This window comes from Panulirus ornatus, chromosome 48 (genome assembly GCF_036320965.1).
Source record: "Panulirus ornatus isolate Po-2019 chromosome 48, ASM3632096v1, whole genome shotgun sequence".
Taxonomy (NCBI): domain Eukaryota; kingdom Metazoa; phylum Arthropoda; class Malacostraca; order Decapoda; family Palinuridae; genus Panulirus; species Panulirus ornatus.
The window spans coordinates 6,545,622-6,557,621 of record NC_092271.1 but is presented as its reverse complement, the minus strand read 5'-3'; positions in this window follow the sequence as shown (position 1 = coordinate 6,557,621).

Genomic DNA, 12,000 nt, shown 5'->3' with positions numbered 1-12,000 from the left:
AGACGTTTGTAGGAAGACCATACATGTGAGAGGTGTGTAGGAAGACCATACATGTGAGACGTGTGTAGGAAGACCATATGTGTGAGAGGTGTGTAGGAAGACCATACATGTGAGAGGTGTGTAGGAAGGCCATACATGTGAGAGGTGTGTAGGAAGACCATACATGTGAGAGGTGTGTAGGAAGACCATACATGTAAAAGGTGTGTAGGAAGACCATACATGTGAGACGTTTGTAGGAAGACCATACATGTGAGAGGTGTGTAGGAAGACCATACATGTGAGAGGTGTGTAGGGAGACCATACATGTGAGACGTGTGTAGGAAGGCTATACATGTGAGAGGTGTGTAGGAAGGCCATACATGTGAGACGTGTGTAGGAAGACCATACATGTGAGACGTTTGTAGGAAGACCATACATGTGAGACGTGTGTAGGAAGGCCAGACATGTGAGACGTGTGTAGGAAGGCCATACATGTGAGACGTGTGTAAGAAGGCCATACATGTGAGACGTGTGTAGGAAGGCCATACATGTGAGACGTGTGTAGGAAGGCCATACATGTGAGACGTGTGTAGGAAGGCCATACATGTGAGACGTGTGTAGGAAGGCCATACATGTGAGACGTGTGTAGGAAGGCCATACATATCAGACGTGTGTAGGAAGGCCATACATGTGAGACGTGTGTAGGAAGGCCATACATGTGAGACGTGTGTAGGAAGGCCATACATGTGAGACGTGTGTAGGAAGGCCATACATGTGAGACGTGTGTAGGAAGACCATACATGTGAGACGTGTGTAGGAAGACCATACATGTGAGACGTGTGTAGGAAGGCCATACATGTGAGACGTGTGTAGGAAGGCCATACATGTGAGACGTGTGTAGGAAGGCCATACATGTGAGACGTGTGTAGGAAGGCCATAGATGTGAGACGTGTGTAGGAAGGCCATACATGTGAGACGTGTGTAGGAAGGCCATACATGTGAGACGTGTGCAGGAAGGCCATACATATCAGACGTGTGTAGGAAGGCCATACATATCAGACGTGTGTAGGAAGGCCATACATATCAGACGTGTGTAGGAAAGCCATACATATCAGACGTGTGTAGGAAGGCCATACATATCAGACGTGTGTAGGAAGGCCATACATGTGAGACGTGTGTAGGAAGGCCATACATGTGAGACGTGTGTAGGAAGGCCATACATATCAGACGTGTGTAGGAAGGCCATACATATCAGACGTGTGTAGGAAGGCCATACATATCAGACGTGTGTAGGAAGGCCATACATATCAGACGTGTGCAGGAAGGCCATACATATCAGACGTGTGTAGGAAGGCCATACATGTGAGACGTGTGCAGGAAGGCCATACATATCAGACGTGTGTAGGAAGGCCATACATGTGAGACGTGTGTAGGAAGGCCATACATGTGAGACGTGTGTAGGAAGGCCATACATGTGAGACGTGTGTAGGAAGGCCATACATGTGAGACGTGTGTAGGAAGACCATACATGTGAGACGTGTGTAGGAAGGCCATACATGTGAGACGTGTGTAGGAAGGCCATACATGTGAGACGTGTGTAGGAAGGCCATACATGTGAGACGTGTGTAGGAAGGCCATACATGTGAGACGTGTGTAGGAAGGCCATACATGTGAGACGTGTGTAGGAAGGCCATACATGTGAGACGTGTGTAGGAAGGCCATACATGTGAGACGTGTGCAGGAAGGCCATACATATCAGACGTGTGTAGGAAGGCCATACATATCAGACGTGTGTAGGAAGGCCATACATATCAGACGTGTGTAGGAAGGCCATACATATCAGACGTGTGTAGGAAGGCCATACATATCAGACGTGTGTAGGAAGGCCATACATGTGAGACGTGTGTAGGAAGGCCATACATGTGAGAAGTGTGTAGGAAGGCCATACATATCAGACGTGTGTAGGAAGGCCATACATATCAGACGTGTGTAGGAAGGCCATACATATCAGACGTGTGTAGGAAGGCCATACATATCAGACGTGTGCAGGAAGGCCATACATATCAGACGTGTGTAGGAAGGCCATACATGTGAGACGTGTGTAGGAAGGCCATACATGTGAGACGTGTGTAGGAAGGCCATACATGTGAGACGTGTGTAGGAAGGCCATGTTTGTGGAGGGTGGCAGGCAGGATGGTTGGGAGCCACGTCCTCGCTCCTGATTGTCATGTCTGGCTGGTGTCCGTCACCCGCAGACGCAGCATTGCTGACTTGAGGCAGGCCCGAGCCTACACACTGGCCCCACCCCACTCACAACACAGTGGCCCCACTCCACTCACAACACAGTGGTCCCACTCCACTCTCAACACAGTGGTCCCACTCCACTCTCAGCACAGTGGTCCCCCTTCACTCTCAACACAGTGGTCCCACTCCACTCTCAACACAGTGGTCCCACTCCACTCTCAACACAGTGGTCCCACTCCGCTCTCAACACAGTGGTCCCACTCCACTCACAACACAGTGGTCCCACTCCACTCACAACACAGTGGTCCCACTCCACTCTCAGCACAGTGGTCCCCCTTCACTCTCAACACAGTGGTCCCACTCCACTCATAACACAGTGGTCCCACTCCACTCACAACACAGTGGTCCCACTCCACTCACAACACAGTGGTCCCACTCCACTCACAACACAGTGGTCCCACTCCACTCTCAACACAGTGGTCCCACTCCACTCACAACACAGTGGTCACACTCCAATCTCAACACAGTGGCCCCACTCCACTCTCAACACAGTGGTCCCACTCCACTCTCAGCACAGTGGTCCCCCTTCACTCTCAACACAGTGGTCCCACTTCACTCTCAACACAGTGGTCCCACTTCACTCTCAACACAGTGGTCCCACTCCACTCACAACACAGTGGTCCCACTCCACTCTCAACACACTTGTAACACTCCACTCTCAACACAGTGGTCCCACTCCACTCACAACACAGTGGTCCCACTCCACTCTCAACAGAGTGATCCCACAACACTCTCAACACAGTGGTCCCACTCCACTCTCAACACAGTTGTCCCACAACACTCTCAACACAGTGGTCCCACTTCACTCTCAACACAGTGGTAACACTCCACTCTCAACACAGTGGTAACACTCCACTCACAACACAATGGTCCCACTCCACTCTCAACACAGTGGTAACACTCCAATCACAACACAATGGTCCCACTCCACTCTCAACACAGTGGTCCAACTCCACTCTCAACACAGTGGTCCCACTCCACTCTCAACACAGTGGTAGCACTCCACTCTCAACACAGTGATACCATTCTACCCTTAACACAGTGGTTCCACTCTACTCTTAACACGGTGGTCCCATTCCACTCTCAACACGGTGGTCCCACTCCACTCTTAACACGGAAGTCCCACTTCACTCTCAACACGGTGGTACCACTCTACTGTCAACACGATGGTCCCACTCCAATCTCTACACAGTGGTCCCACTCCACTCTCAGCACAGTGGTCTCACTCCACTCTCAACACAGTGGTAACACTCCACTCTCAACACAGTGGTTCCACTCCACTCACAACACAGTGGTCCCACTCCACTCTCAACACAGTGGTCCCACTCCACTCTCAACACAGTGGTAACACTCCACTCTCAACACAGTGGTCCCACTCCACTCTCAACAGAGTGGTCCCACTCCACTCTCAACATAGTGATTCCACTCCACTCTTAACACAGTGGTCCCACTCCACTCTCAACACAGTGGTCCCACTCCACTCTCAACATAGTGATTCCACTCCACTCTTAACACAGTGGTCCCACTCCACTCTCAACAGAGTGATCCCACAACACTCTCAACACAGTGGTCCCACTCCACTCTCAACACAGTTGTCCCACAACACTCTCAACACAGTGGTCCCACTTCACTCTCAACACAGTGGTCCCACTACACACTCAACATAGAGGTAACACTCCACTCTCAGCACATTGGTCCCACTTCGCTCTCAACAAAGTGGTCCCACTACACTCTCAACACAGTGGTAAAACTCCACTCTCAACACAGTGGTCCCACTCCACTCTCAACACAGTGGTCCCATTCCACTCTCAACATACTGACTCCACTCCACTCTTAACACAGTGGTCCCACTCCGCTCTCAACACAGTGGTCCCACTACACTCTCAACACAGTGGTAACACTCCAGTCTTAACACAGTGGTCCTACTCCATTCTCAACAGAGTGGTCCCACAACACTCTCAACACAGTGCTCCCACTCCGCTCTCAACACAGCAGTCCCACTTCACTCTCAACACAGTGGTAACACTCCAGTCTTAACACAGTGGTCCTACTCCATTCTCAACAGGGTGGTCCCACAACACTCTCAACACAGTGGTCCCACTCCACTCTCAACACAGCGGTCCAACTCCACTCTCAACACAGTGGTCCCACTCCACTCTCAACACAGTGGTCCCACTACACTCTCAACACAGTGGTAACACTCCAGTCTTAACACAGTGGTCCTACTCCATTCTCAACAGGGTGGTCCCACAACACTCTCAACACAGTGGTCCCACTCTACTCTCAACACAGCGGTCCAACTCCTCTCTCAACACAGTGGTCCCACTCCACTCTCAACACAGTGGTCCCACTCCACTCTCAACACAGCGGTCCCACTCCACTCAGAACACAGTGGTCCCACTCCACTCTCAACACAGTGGTAACACTCCTCTCTCAACACAGTGGTCCCACTCCACTCTCAACACACTGGTCCCACTCCACTCTCAACATAGTGATTCCACTCCACTCTCAACACACTGGTCCCACTCCACTCTCAACAGAGTGGTCCCACATCACTCTCAACACATTGGTCCCACTCCACTCTCATCACAGTGGTCCCACTTCACTCTCAACAGAGTGGTCCCACTACACTCCCAACACAGTGGTAACACTACACTCTCAACACAGTGCTCCCACTTCACTCTCAACAGAGTGGTCTCACTGCACTCTCAACACAGTGGTAACACTCCACTCTCAACACAGTGGTCCCACTCCACTCTCAACGCAGTGGTCCCACTCCACTCTCAACACAGTCGTAATACTCTACTCTCAACATAGTGATTCAACTCCACTCTCAACACAGTGGTCCCAGTCCACTCTCAACACAGTGGTCCTACTCCACTCTCAACACAGTGGTAACACTCTACTCTCAACACAGTGGTCCCACTCCACTCTCAACGCAGTGGTACCACTCCACTCTCATCACAGTGGTAACACTCCACTCTCAACATAGTGATTCCACTCCACTCCTAACACAGTGGTCCCACTCCACTCTCAAGATAATGGTCCCACTCCACTCTCAACACACTGGTCCCACTCCACAATCAACGCAATGGTCCCACTCCACTCTCAAAACACTGGTAACACTCCACTCTCAATACAGTGGTCCCACTCCACTCTTAACACAGTGTCCCACTCCACTCTCAACACAGTGGTAACACTCCACTCTCAACGCAGTGGTCCCACTCCACTCTCAACGGACTGGTCCCACTCCACTCTCAACACACTGGTCCCACTCCACAATCAACACAATGGTCCCACTCCACTCTCAAAACACTGGTAACACTCCACTCTCAATACAGTGGTCCCACTCCACTCTTAACACAGTGTCCCACTCCACTCTCAACACAGTGGTAGCACTCCACTCTCAACACAGTGGTCCCACTCCACTCTCAGCACAGTGGTCCCACTTCACTCACAACACAGTGGTCCCACTCCACTCTCAACACAGTGGTCCCACTAAACTCTCAACACAGTGGTCCCACTTCACTCTCAATAGAGTGGTCCCGCTACACTCTCAACATAGGAATTCCACTCCACTCTTAACACATTGGTCCCACTCCACTCTCAACACAGTGGTCCCACAACACTCTCAACACAGTGGTCCCACTCCGCTCTCAACACAGTGGTCCCACTCCACTCTCAACATAGTGGTCCCACTCCACTCACTACACAGTGGTAACACTCCACTCTCAACACAGTGGTAACACTCAACTCTCAACACAGTGGTCCCACTCCACTCTCAACACAGTGGTCCCACTCCACTCTCAACATAGTGATTCCACTTCACTCTTAATACAGTGGTCCCACTCCACTCTCAATAGAGTGGTCCCACAACATTCTCAGCACAGTGGTCCCGCTCCACTCTCAACACATTGGTCCCACTTCACTCTCAACAGAGTGGTCCCACTACACTCTCAACACAGTGGTAACACTCCACTCTCTACACAGTGGTCCCACTCCACTCTCAACACAGTGGTCCCACTCCACTCTCAACACAGTGGTAACCCTCTACTCTCAACATAGTGATTCCACTCCACTCTCAACACAGTGGTCCCACTCCACTCTTTACACAGTGGTAATACTCCTCTCTCAACATAGTGATTCCACTCCACTCTTAACACAGTGGTCCCACTCCACTTTCAAGACAATAGTCCCACTCCACTTTCAACACACTGGTCCCACTCCACAATCAGCACAGTGGTCCCACTCCACTCTCAACACAGTGGTAACACTCCACTCTCAACACAGTGATACCATTCTACCCTTAACACCGTGGTCCCATTCTTCTCTTAACACAGTGGTCCCATTCCACTCTCAACACGGTGGTCTCATTACGCTCTTAACACGATGATCCCACTCCACTCTCAACACGGTGGCACCACTCTACTGTCAACACGATGGTCCCACTCGACTCTCAATACAGTGGTCCCACTCGACTCTCAACACAGTGGTCCCACTCCACTCTCAACACAGTGGTCCCACTCCACTCTTAACACAGTATGCCCATTCCACTCTCAACACAGTTGTCCCACTCCACTCTCAACACAGTGGTCCCACTCCACTCTCAACACAGTGGTCTCACTCCACTTTCAACACAGTGGTCCCACTTCACTCTCAACACAATGGTCCCACTCCACTCTCAACACAGAGGTCCCTACACTCTTAGCATAGTGGTCCCACTCCACTCTCAACACAGTGGTCCCACTCCACTTTCAACACAGTGGTCCCACTCTACTCTTAGCACAATGGTCCCACTCCACTCTGAACACGGTGGTCCCACTCCACTCTTAACACAGTATGCCCATTCTACTCTTACCACAGTAGTGCTACTCCATTCTCAACACAGTGGTCCCACTCCACTTTCAACACAGTGGTCCCACTCTACTCTTAGCACAATGGTCCCACTCCACTCTGAACACGGTGGTCCCACTCCACTCTCAACTCATTGGTCCCTCTCCACTCTTAACACAGTGGTCCTACTCCACTCTCAACACTGTGGTCTCACTCCACTCTTAACACAGTGGTCCAACTCCACTCTTAACACAGTGGTCCCACTCCACTCACAACACATTCGTGAGAAGTTTTGAGTCCTGGAAACTGTAGTTTGGAGGGTAGACGGGAGGCAGGCAGGTGGCTCCTGTACTCCGTGTTACCTGACCTTCTACTTCACCCGTCTAACACACACGTTCTTGCTGGGGGCCTCATTATCTTCACGCTACCTGGACTCACGCTGGCGTAAGACATACGGGCCTGTCATACTTATGAACCAACAAGAAATGTCTCATATAGCCTGAGTTAACACTAAATTACCTGCCGTATACTCTCTCTTAAAGTACCAGCCGTACACTGTCTCATAAAGTACCAGCCGTATACTCTCTCTTAAAGTACCAGCCGTACACTGTCTCATAAAGTACCAGCCGTATACTCTCTCTTAAAGTACCAGCCGTACACTGTCTCATAAAGTACCAGCCGTATACTGTCTCTTAAAGTACCAGCCGTATACTGTCTCTTAAAGTACCAGCCGTATACTGTCTCTTAAAGTACCAGCCGTATACTCTCTCTTAAAGTACCAGCCGTATACTCTCTCATAAAGTACCAGCCGTATACTCTCTCTTAAAGTACCAGCCGTATACTGTCTCTTAAAGTACCAGCCGTATACTCTCTCTTAAAGTACCAGCCGTATACTCTCTCATAAAGTACCAGCCGTATACTCTCTCATAAAGTACCAGCCGTATACTCTCTCTTAAAGTACCAGCCGTATACTGTCTCTTAAAGTACCAGCCGTATACTGTCTCATAAAGTACCAGCCGTATACTGTCTCTTAAAGTACCAGCCGTATACTGTCTCATAAAGTACCAGCCGTATACTGTCTCTTAAAGTACCAGCCGTATACTCTCTCATAAAGTACCAGCCGTATACTGTCTCTTAAAGTACCAGCCGTATACTGTCTCTTAAAGTACCAGCCGTATACTGTCTCTTAAAGTACCAGCCGTATACTCTCTCATAAAGTACCAGCCGTATACTGTCTCTTAAACTGCCAGCTGTATACTGTCTCATAAACTGCCAGCTGTATATATTGCGTTAAAATACCAATCGTATACTGTGTCTTGAAGGGCAAATTGTTTACACTGTGTTTAAGTGCCAGCCTTGTCTAGTCACCATAAGTGTCAGCCATAAACTGTCTCTTACAGTGCGAGCTGTATACTGCTTCTTGCAGTACCAACTGAGCACTCTCTCTTAAAGTGCCAATTGTATGCTGACCCATATAATGTCAGCTGTTCAGCCGCATACAGTCTTAAAATGTCAGTCGTATAACGTCTCTTAAAGTGTCAGCCATATAGTTTTGCTTAAAGTGTCAGCCATATGGTTTTGCTTAAAGTGTCAGCCATATGGTTTTGCTTAAAGTGTCAGCCATATGGTTTTGCTTAAAGTGTCAGCCGTAGTGTCTCCTAGAGCACCAGCCGTAGTGTCTCCTAGAGTACCAGCCGTAGTGTCTCCTAGAGCACCACCCGTAGTGTCTCCTAGAGTACCAGCCGTAGTGTCTCCTAGAGTACCAGCCGTAGTGTCTCCTAGAGTACCAGCCGTAGTGTCTCCTAGAGCACCAGCCGTAGTGTTTCCTAGAGTAACAGCCGTAGTGTCTCCTAGAGCACCAGCCGTAGTGTCTCCTAGAGCACCAGCCGTAGTGTTTCCTAGACTAACAGCCGTAGTGTCTCCTAGAGCACCAGCCGTAGTGTTTCCTAGAGCACCAGCCGTAGTGTCTCCTAGAGTAACAGCCGTAGTGTCTCCTAGAGTAACAGCCGTAGTGTCTCCTAGAGCACCAGCCGTAGTGTCTCCTAGAGTACCAGCCGTAGTGTCTCCTAGAGCACCAGCCGTAGTGTTTCCTAGAGTAACAGCCGTAGTGTCTCCTAGAGCACCAGCCGTAGTGTCTCCTAGAGCACCAGCCGTAGTGTCTCCTAGAGTAACAGCCGTAGTGTCTCCTAGAGCACCAGCCGTAGTGTTTCCTAGAGTAACAGCCGTAGTGTCTCCTAGAGCACCAGCCGTAGTGTCTCCTAGAGTAACAGCCATAGTGTCTCCTAGAGTAACAGCCGTAGTGTCTCCTAGAGCACCAGCCGTAGTGTCTCCTAGAGCACCAGCCGTAGTGTCTCCTAGAGTAACAGCCGTAGTGTCTCCTAGAGCACCAGCCGTAGTGTTTCCTAGAGTAACAGCCGTAGTGTCTCCTAGAGCACCAGCCGTAGTGTCTCCTAGAGTAACAGCCATAGTGTCTCCTAGAGTAACAGCCGTAGTGTCTCCTAGAGCACCAGCCGTAGTGTCTCCTAGAGCACCAGCCGTAGTGTTTCCTAGAGTAACAGCCGTAGTGTCTCCTAGAGTAACAGCCGTAGTGTCTCCTAGAGCACCAGCCGTAGTGTTTCCTAGAGTAACAGCCGTAGTGTCTCCTAGAGCACCAGCCGTAGTGTTTCCTAGAGTAACAGCCGTAGTGTCTCCTAGAGCACCAGCCGTAGTGTCTCCTAGAGTAACAGCCATAGTGTCTCCTAGAGTAACAGCCGTAGTGTCTCCTAGAGCACCAGCCGTAGTGTCTCCTAGAGCACCAGCCGTAGTGTTTCCTAGAGTAACAGCCGTAGTGTCTCCTAGAGCACCAGCCGTAGTGTTTCCTAGAGCACCAGCCGTAGTGTCTCCTAGAGTAACAGCCATAGTGTCTCCTAGAGTAACAGCCGTAGTGTCTCCTAGAGCACCAGCCGTAGTGTCTCCTAGAGTACCAGCTGTACACTGTCTATTATCGTGCCAAGTGATCACTGTCGTGGTTGCTTACAACACTGCATGTGATGCTGGTCAACATCAAAGTAAAACAAAATCCCGATTTCCAACGTGGATATTGTAGTGATCCTCTTACTGCTCATGACGGGCAATCCTGGGATGATATACTTCATGAAGATGACATGAACGTAGCTTGTAAAAATCTCAGAAAATCCTTCCAAGCAGCAGAGGGACCGACCATAGGTACCAGTGCGTAGCAGATGGTGGATTACTAAAACAAAACCAAGGTGGTGGAACGGGGAAATAAGAAGGTGCTGTTGTTTGAGTAAGTAGCTCATAAGAAGCTCACACAATGCAGTAACCAACATGATAGAGTAAGGTATGTACATTTGCATAGAGAAAGTGAGAGAGTTATACGACGAAGCGAACATCAATATGAAGCGTATATTGCTGAACATAGCAAAATATACCTTAAGGAGTTTTCCAATCATGTAGTTATGGGAGGAGCAAGAGTCATTACCCAGTCAACAGGTCCATAATTACGAAAAACGGTGACCTGGTTCAAGACAACGTAGCCATAACAAAAATATTAGATGACTTTCTTGTATCCATATTTACGATCGAGGACACAACCCATGACCAGAACCCAGTTTCATTGATAAGAGAGGAGGACGTTCTTCAACAAACTGACGTAAAGGACGAAGACATACCATCAATAATAAAAGAAATGAAGATAAATCAAACAGCAGAGCCTGATGAGTTATATGTGAGAACAATGAAAGAGGTGAACAATGAGACAGTTAACTGGTCTTCTCAGTAAGTCACTTGCTACAGGACAAGTTCCAGATGAATGCAAGTTGGCCAATGTGACGATGATATTCAAAACAAGGCAGTAAGTCACTGCCCGGAAATTATCGTGCTATTAGCTTAACGTGTGTAGTTGGTCAACATATGGAAACCATCATTCTGTGTACAATTGTAAACCATTTAGATGACCATCACTTAATAAACAATTCTCAGTATAATGTCGACGAAATCGCTCATGTCTGACAAATCTGCTTGATATCTTTTATGATATAATCAACATGTGTGACGAAAGTAAAGTACTTAATGTTATCTATCTAGATTATCATAAAGCTTTCCATAAGGTTCATCATCCAAGATTACATGCAAATATTGAGGCACATGGCAATGATGGGGTTGTACTTTAGTGGACAGAAAAGTGGTCCCTGATGCAACACTATGGTCCTTAATGCAACATTACAGTCAGTGATGCAGCATTATGGTCCCTGAAGCAACAATTTGGTCCCTGATGTAACGCTATGATCCCTAATGCAACACTATGGTCCCTGGCGGAAGACAATGGTCCCTGATGAAACAAATTGGTCCCTGATGTAACGCTATGATCCCTAATGCAACGCTATGGTCCCTGGCGGAAGACAATGGTCCCTGATGAAACAAATTGGTCCCTGATGTAACGCTATGATCCCTAATGCAACGCTATGGTCCCTGGCGGAAGACAATGGTCCCTGATGAAACAAATTGGTCCCTGATGTAACGCTATGATCCCTAATGCAACGCTATGGTCCCTGGCGGAAGACAATGGTCCCTGATGAAACAAATCGGTCCCTGATGTAACGCTATGATCCCTAATGCAACGCTATGGTCCCTGGTGGAACACTATGGTTTCTGATACAACAGTAGTGTCCTTCATGCAGTGCTATGGTCACTGATGCTACACTATGGTCCCTGATGCAACACTATGGTCCCTGATGCAACACTATGGTCCCTTATGCATCACTATGGTCCCTAAAGCAACATTATGGTCTCTGATGCAACACTATGGTCCCTGATGCAACACTATGGTCATTGATGCATCACTATGGTCCCTGATGCATCACTATGGTCCCTAAAGCAACATTA